This window comes from Erpetoichthys calabaricus, chromosome 2, assembly GCF_900747795.2.
Source record: "Erpetoichthys calabaricus chromosome 2, fErpCal1.3, whole genome shotgun sequence".
NCBI lineage: Eukaryota > Metazoa > Chordata > Cladistia > Polypteriformes > Polypteridae > Erpetoichthys > Erpetoichthys calabaricus.
Genome location: NC_041395.2, coordinates 137,531,319 through 137,539,965, shown reverse-complemented (window position 1 = coordinate 137,539,965; position 8,647 = coordinate 137,531,319). Strand labels below are relative to the sequence as shown.

The 8,647-nt window shown below is 37.0% G+C and overlaps 1 long non-coding RNA gene across 1 annotated transcript; it reads left to right on the top strand.

Moving 5' to 3' along the window:
- The first annotated feature begins 4,282 nt into the window (after nt 1–4,282).
- LOC127526852 (uncharacterized) lies at nt 4,283–7,785 on the top strand. Its single transcript, XR_007934289.1, has 3 exons — nt 4,283–4,609; nt 7,269–7,354; nt 7,481–7,785. It is a non-coding gene; the product is annotated as an uncharacterized LOC127526852 (long non-coding RNA).
- Nucleotides 7,786–8,647: the final 862 nt, after the last annotated feature.

The window sequence follows — 8,647 nt, the reverse complement described above, 5'->3', positions numbered from 1 at the left end:
ATCAAGCCTCTTTATCCTCTGCTGGGTCACCTGCCTGCTGTCCTGGAGGAACATCAACACCCAGTGCACCATTCTGTTTGAGCAGTACAGCTTCTGGCACACTTGACACCTTCTCTCATAAGCTGTTGTGTTTCAGGCAGGGTTACATCCCTGGCTCAAGTATGTATTTTGTTTGTTTAATCTTTCTGTTATCATTTTAATATAATTTTATTGTGTTATTAATTACATTTTGGTTCTGTTTGATCTGTATTTTTTAATATGTGTTGTTCATTAATTATGTTGCTGTTAAGTATTTTTTTAAGAGCTTTTGTAGTAGTTTTTGTTGTTATCTGCCTTGTCTACTATATATATGGAGCCTAAGGAGGCAAGCCCATTTGACTATGAAGCTGGAGTTCTGGCCCCAAATAGAATGTACGAAGAAGCCTCAGTTTTTACAACAGTTTCAACATTGTATCGTTTGATTTTGATTTGTGATTCTTGTTTTTGTGTGGATTTCCTGGTTTTGGCCTCTGCTTTGTCTATAAAGGACTGTTATTAATTTAATGATTTTGGATTGGTTTGTTCTTAGGATTAGCTTGTAGGCAAAACATATTTTGCTCCTTTTTTATCATGCCTTGCTTTTTATGTTCTACTTCTTGAATTCCTTTTAAATAAATCTTTAATTATAAACACACCATATTTTGTTTCTCCTAGACCAGAGATTTTAAACGATTTCCTCTTCTCCATTTCTGGACATTTTTTAAAGCCTTGGCCCCAGTTTTCACCCTGTGCAGACCAAAAGCCTGCTAAGTGAGCCTGTGGTTAGGTTGCTTCTGGTGGTGATGGCTACTCTGTACAGCCAGATCTAGGTGAATTCCTTGTGGTTTGGCTGCACTACATCCAAAATATGTAAATAAATAAATAGCAGGATCATAAAACTGTGATCTTTTTCATTATTCTAGTGGTATTGCCCACATCTCTAACCTCATCTTTCAGTGTAGGGATGCCTTCATAACACACTGCATTCATAACTCTTCATCATCTGTAAAAAAAAAAAAAAAGGATTATACCTGAAAAAAATTAATTTCTCACTTTGTTTAAAAAAGCATGTTTAATTGTAACACAATATGTTTGATCTCAGGTAATCATTGGAGCCACTTTGCTTTATGTAAGCTTCTGGGTAAATTTAAAATTAGCAGTTAGCTTATTTAGCAACATTACATTATGGAAATGCTTACTTAATGGATAAAGCTTCCAGACCAAATTTTGACGCAATAGAAATGACCCATTATGTCAATGACCTCAGAGTCATTTGGTTGTCAAATATTGTAGAAAGAATAAAACAAAACAGCGATGATAAGAGCAAACAAGTACTTACAACCAATGCTACATGTTAATTTAAGGATTGCAAGTGTGAAAACCAAAGCTGTGACATACAGCATGTTTATGTATCCTGCATCCTAGAGCGCCCCCTGAAGGAAACTAAAACTCAAAATTAAAATGATGTGAACTGTATTACATTAAAACAAAATACAAAGGATAACTGGCTACACATTGAAAAGAGTTTTCTAGGTTACTTCTTCCTTATCTGTCATAAACTGAACATAGAGAGTTCCGATGTATCATTTAAAAATAGCAAATGAAGTGTTCCTTCTGTTCCTCCCAATCATCATCACTAAAGGCTAAAACTGTCCTGTATCACGTGGATGCATTAAAAGAAATCAGTAAAGATTAGAACATGTTGATTTCCCTGACAGAATCTGTCAGCGGTAGGCTCATGTCATCTTCAGTCTTTCTTGGCAGTGAAAATCATGAATTAGGTGATCTTATCAACAGCTATTACCAAGAGCCATCTCAAACACTGGTTAGCACTGTTGCCTCACTGACCAGGTCACATTTCTGGCCACAATAATCAGCCCAGCATAGTTGAGAGACATTTCCTGTCAGGGATACACGCAGCATTCATTATATTCCACTCAAAATTACTTCAGTGTATCCTTCCCCATTCACTTCAACACCTTTTGCTGAGTTTGGTGAAGTTCTGAACAGTTCCTTAATTTTGCCAAACTCTAGGTGAAGCGAATTCAGCTGGATTTACTCATCACCAGTAGTGCCCATGTTATGGGTTATGGGTATGTGAACTTACTCTGTAAGGTGCACTGACAACAGTGAAGGATGCATATTCTGCTCAGAGAAGGCAAAATTGGTAGATAGGTACAATGAAGTCACATTTGATATGTATTAGACAGAAAACACACATTGTCTACAAGGACAACAATGTCTCACCAACCAATTTTCTTTAATAATCTTAAAGTACACAGTATATGGGGAAAAATCATCTGGAGGGATCAAAAACATGAATGGCCTTTATATAGGCAGGTTACAGAAGTACATGTTAAAAACTACAAAAACAATAGTGTACTATCCTCAGCATTCATGGGCCACTAATAAGATCAAATGGAAGCAAACTCACTAGGCCCTCCAATCTCCAACATTTGTGAATTAAATTACATCACATCACATAGTCTCTTAGGTGAACAGGAGAAAATGGCTAATTGAGACCAACGATCTCATCTGTCAAGAATCCAGGGTGGGTTGGCTCAAAAACATAACCTAATCTTCTATTTCTTGATTGTAGAATTTTTGTTTTTAGACAAATTGATCTATTGCCTTCCAAACCTCCTATTTACTATTTATTCATTTGTATTGCTGTATTTGTAAATCAAGGGAGACACAGTAGTTAGTGCTGCTGCTTCATAGCCCCAAAAGACTGGATTTGATTCCTGGCCTGACCAACACATTTTATATGAATTTTGCACCTTCTCCTTCTGACAAGGGTTTTTTCAGTGTGCAGTTTGTTTTTCCTTCTGCATCTCCAAAGATATATAGGATAGCCGAATTGACAGCACTGGCACTGGTGAACACAAAGCCCTGCAATAGGTTAGTTCTACTTTGTACATGACACAGGATAGTTAGGCTTCCCGTCACATGATCCTTTATTGGATTAACTTAGATTAATAAAACATTATGGTGGAGTATGGTTATTTAGAAGAGCTAACCGTGTGTCCTCTTCACTCAGCCATTGAGTCCTGATGTTTCTAGTACTACATTTAGTATTTTGTTTTTCATGACATTTTGACCTTGCTTCTCCTTACCAACCAGGCCCCAGTAACTGTGTTTGGATTTGACCTTCAGTTTGTTTTTTGACAACTGTTCCTCTCTAACCATACAGTCTGTACCTCTTTAATTTTGCCCCCCTACCGGATTCTTCTTCCAATCTCATGATTATAGCCCTTCATATTGAAAGTAGTAGGAAGTACAAGGTTGAGCCCATCCTGCAGCTTTACAATGTTCTATTCTAACTAAATAAGTTCTCCCCACATACTGTAGCTTCTGAAAGGGGCTGCTACTTGCAGAGTAAAACTAATTACCAGGTAACACTTGATGTTATACATTATTCAATACTTACCAATGTTTATATTTTTAGCTCAGTTTTTCAAACATCATCCTTATCAGTATGGGTGGGTCCTTTGAGTGAAATAAAGACTTGTCTAGGAAAGTTATCTGGACTTCACTCTCACCACTGTCACTGCATGCCAAGAGTTACATCACATCAGCATGCCAGAAAAAGATTTTGGCGTAGCTTATCTCAAGCAGCCAAAATATTCAACAGTATTGGTGAGTCATGCCAGTGATGGAACTAAATGTTGCGTAAAGTAACTTTGACTCGTGCACGCAAAACAACCACTCTGTGGCTATTTACTTCCAAAATGTTTCAAATTTTGGCAATACCCCATGTGTTGTGGTGTCACTGGCTGAAAAATGTAGCCCTCACCTCATCGTATTTAGACAACAGACGATATTCAAAGGCTTGCAGTGCCCACACATCAGAAGATGCTCAACTCCTACCTTTGTGGCCAGCTCAACTCCAGCACTTACCGGTCATCAGACTTCCTTCCTGGACGCCCACATTCAGTCACATTCAGAATATTTTCCACACATCCGGCCTCAAGCAGACATTAGATAATAGAAAATTTTTAGAAGTTGCCCTTTTTTGTTTTTTAATCTGTTACCACCTGCAATTCCTGTGCCACTAATTAGTGACTGGCAGGCATGGCATTGTATGAGGGCGCAGCCGCAGCAATAACTGAACATCTACGTGGACAGACATATGAACATTGACACAATGATTGATAAGCACTAATACCAGCCACAAACTTAGCCGTTCAACTCATTTTTATGCATTGCACAGATGCATCCCCTTGGCCATTTGTCATTAATTCACTCTTAATTTATTTCTGGTGCCTGAGCAATATCTTCATCTTTAATGCACAAGTTTCAATTCTTTTTGCTATGACAATCAACGAAACTTAAAATTTAAGCCGTAAGGTGAGCAGTTCTCTGTATAGGTAAAGTAAATTATGGCTACTAAGAGGCTGCCAAGCATTTACCCAGCTCTGTGGTAAACATAGAAATGTGAAAAGAAAATAGCACAAAGTTGAAGGCCTTGTCTTTTGTGTTACACAATGAGGGGAATCCAAAACTGCATTGAAAGTGGCCACACAATTAACATGCTAATGCAAGGCTATAGGAAATGGGAACATAAAAACAGGACTGAACAGTACATCAGGTAAGCCAACTTTTTGTCTATTACATAAAATGATGTTCTTTAATTTGATACATTATTATCATTGAGGTGGAGAATGATAACGTCATGCATGTTAGATGGAAATACAAATAAAAATTTTACCACACTAAATACACATGAAAATTGTAGTTTCAAAACAAGAGAAGAATATACTACAGTGCTTTAAAATAACATTTAACTTACTTACTTATTTACTTACTCCAAAGGCTATAGACTATGAAGGGTTTTAACCTCCTGCAGGATATAAGCCCATTCTTCTCTATCTCTTGCCTTACTCCTCCAATGATGAATTCCTAGATTTTTAAGATCCTCCTCAACATCATCCATATATCGTTTCCTTGGCCTGTCGGTGCCTCTTCAGCCCTCTGGTGTTCCTTTATCTATTTCTTAACATTTTTCTCTTCTTCCAGTCTTGCTTTGTGCTTAATCTATCTCAATTGATCTTTATTTTTGCTACAATGTATGGTTCTGCATAAAAAGTTGTTAATTGTTCATTAGTTCTTATTCTCCACATTTCATTCTCATAAATTACTCCATGGATATTCATACCCCATATTTGGTGCATTTTCTCAGCTACTTGTGCTAAGTACCAGGTTTCTGGACTGTATGTTGCAAAAATAGCTTTGTAATGTTTTACTCTTAAAGTTTTGGAGATTACACTTGATTTTAGTATTGAATGCATTGCAATGTACCACTCATTTGCTGCATTTATTCTATCTTTAATTTCACTGCTTAATTGATTTTTTTCTGTTATAATAGATCATAGGAACTTAAATGCATTAACTTTCAGGAATTTGTAATTTCCTGCTTTAATATTTTTTTTATTTTCTGCTCCTCATAGATTTCCATATGTGATCATGTTTAGTTTTCTCCTTGTTGATTTCCAGCCCAAACGTTTTTGACTCCAGCTTAAGTAAAAGGAAGCCTTCTTAAGAAACCTCTTGTTCTACCTGAAAACTCTATGTCATCTGCATATGTCAGGACTTGTACTTTTCTATTATATGTGGTCCCACTCAATTTGATCCCCAGTTTTCTTATGACTTAAGATAAAAGAGCATTTAGTTTACATAATAAGAGTAACAATAATAATGAAATCACCCTCAACACTCACCATACTTCCCATACTTCAATTTTCCAAAACTGCTTATCTTAAGCAGAGGCTCAGGGTTGTTGGAGCCTATGCCAGCAAGCACTGCATACAAGACAGAGACAACACCTGAACATAGCGCCAGTCTTTCACAGGGTGAACCTTACTTCCTATAACTCCCAAAACCTTTGTTATTCTGTGAAGAGCTAAAGACTTAAGGGTTCATATGTGGTAATTTATGTGGCCAAAACTAAACTAATCTTTACTATGTTTTTCCTTTATTTTTTTCCAGCAAACACTGAACACTTCTTGAACTCAAAACCAACTCCAATATATTGTAATATGGCTGTCTTGATGTTACAGGCCATGTGACACAGGTATCTCATACTTTCACAATATCGTGAAAACCAGCACCAATGATGATACCACTATCAAAAGGGTAAAATTAAAAACAAACAATAAAACAAAACAGAAAATTGTATTTACACTCTACATAGGAAGGGGCAAAGTGAATCTTTACAAAGTTCTCACATCTCATCCTCAAAATCAAATAATCCAATTCCAAAGTTCAGAGGCACCAGCAACAAGGCATGAAACAGCCCTACCAGTGTGTCAATCCATCACAGGGCCCACTCCGACAAAGTAAATACATTCATAGGGTTAGAGAGTGGTGACATGCTGCATGTTGGTTGAACCTGCACATTTTTGGTGATATGGAACAAAAACTGGAGCACCATAGAAAGAACCCATATGAGGTATGAGGAAAATGAGCAAAGTCCATTTGGACAATGTTCAGGCATGAGAGTCAGACCTAGTACACTGGATCCATCAGGTGCAGGGCTAATCATTCCACCATCCTTTCACCCAAAAGCAATATTAAATTTAGAATAGTTTAGATGGCCATGGAAACCAAAGAAAATTACTCCCAGTTACTTTTGAACCTGTCTGCAATGTCTGTAGGTCAGATATCTACAGATATCTATTGCTATGTGCTACTGTTAAGAGTGATGACACTAACTATGTGGAAAAAACTGCACAGCCTTTCAAATGGCTTTCTATTTGAATCAATAAACACACCGGCCAAAGGTGTAATTAGATTATTGGCGATTGTAAATTGGGAAGTGTGGGTATGGGCTTGTTAGGCTGCCCCAATCATAGTTGATTCTAGCCTTGCAACCAGTGCTGCTAGCATTGACTCTGACCCCTGTGACTATGAATTTACCAGCTGAGGTGCTAAAATTGATGAACTAAGCTATTAATGTGTAAGCTTTAAAATACTCTTTAAACAGAATTGCTTCTGTCACTGCTAAAATCCTGTGAGATTGTTTAGATCTAATGATGCCAGCCTAGATCACCATAACACAATTTTTATGATTTTTTGTGAGTAGTTTTCATCTGATCTTCCTATCAATGACTGTCCATGAAACTCCATATCTGAAGGCTCATCTTTTCTTCCTTGTATTTCTATGTGTAACGCCTCTATTTTCAGATAGCCTATGTTCTACCTACTGTACTGATACTGACCCTTTAACTCTTCCACTTCTTGACTTTCAGTTTGCCACATTCAGATCTATTATAGCTACTGCCCTAGAAGACCCTCCCAAGACAATGCTCTGTTTATTGGCTCCACTCTCATTAAGGTACATGTATCCAGATTATCTCTGTGTATTATCTGCCATGTAGGTTATGTCTGTCTCTAGAGGGAATCCTGAAGGAAAGATGTGGGAGTAACACAGTGACTTACTCATCTTCATTTCTATCTTCAGCCAGAAAGAATAGCACCAAGAAGAGTAGGAAGTCCGCCTCCTACTCCTTCCCTTCCACTCCATCAGGCTTAAAACCACAGAGCAACAGGAAATAACAATCATTTAGAAGTGCAACGGAAAGAATGTACACACCTCTCTACAGATTACGAAATGTTAAGACATCACATTGCATCTATTTACTAACCTAAAACTGAAGTTAATAATTGGACAGTGAATAATGGTACCCCTTTGTTGTTTTCTCCTGCATTTCTGTTTATGTCTCAATTGTATAAGTAAAGCTTCATAAATGTAATTCTATTTCAAAAGATACTTTAGAATTGTTATTGATATGTGTGACATATGAACTCTAAGCAATTTCATTACATCTGCTCAGTCTCTGGCATAGCATTTATTGAAAAAAAGTTGGGCTTCTACTGATTTTGTGAAAGAAGTATCTTTCCCACCCTTGATTCCAAACAAACTTTGAAGAAAAAGTTACTACATTTTGCTAAACAATAGGGTGACACAGTGACTCTGTGACTTGTGCTGCTGCTCCACAGCTCCAGAGTCCTCAGTTTAAATTACAGCTTGGTCTCTGTGTAGTTTGCATGTTCTCCCCGTGTTTGTTTTTCCCTAAGGAATCCAGTTTTCCTCCCATGTCCCAAAGATGAGCATTTCTGATTAATTGGCGGCTCTAAACTGTCCCTGCATGGGTGTGAGTGGGCCCTTTGATAAACTAGATCTCCACCTTGAGTTAATTTCCTGCCTTATACCCAATGCTGCAACGGCAGGATGCAGCACTCTGCAACCCTGAATTTACTTAAGAAGGTTTCAGAATATACTGATAGAAGTCAAGTATTATGTATTTATAATACAAAAAGTAAAAATGTATGGGAAATTAAAAATTAACAGTTTTCAGCATTTTAATTCAGGACCAATGGTAATCACTGCATAAATATGTCACATGCAAAATGAGTATGCAAAGTTGTTTTTTGCTTGAGTGATCTTGTGTCCCCTGAATAATTTATTAAAAACCATTGCTGCAAAGAGAACTCCTAAGGTGTAATGGTTTTTGCTCTAGTCCAATAATTTAACAAAAAACAAATAACTCTTTAAAATCAAATGAATACTGGAAAAGAAATAAAATTTTCTATTTCAACTGATAGTTTATTGAAGTTAAAATTCAAG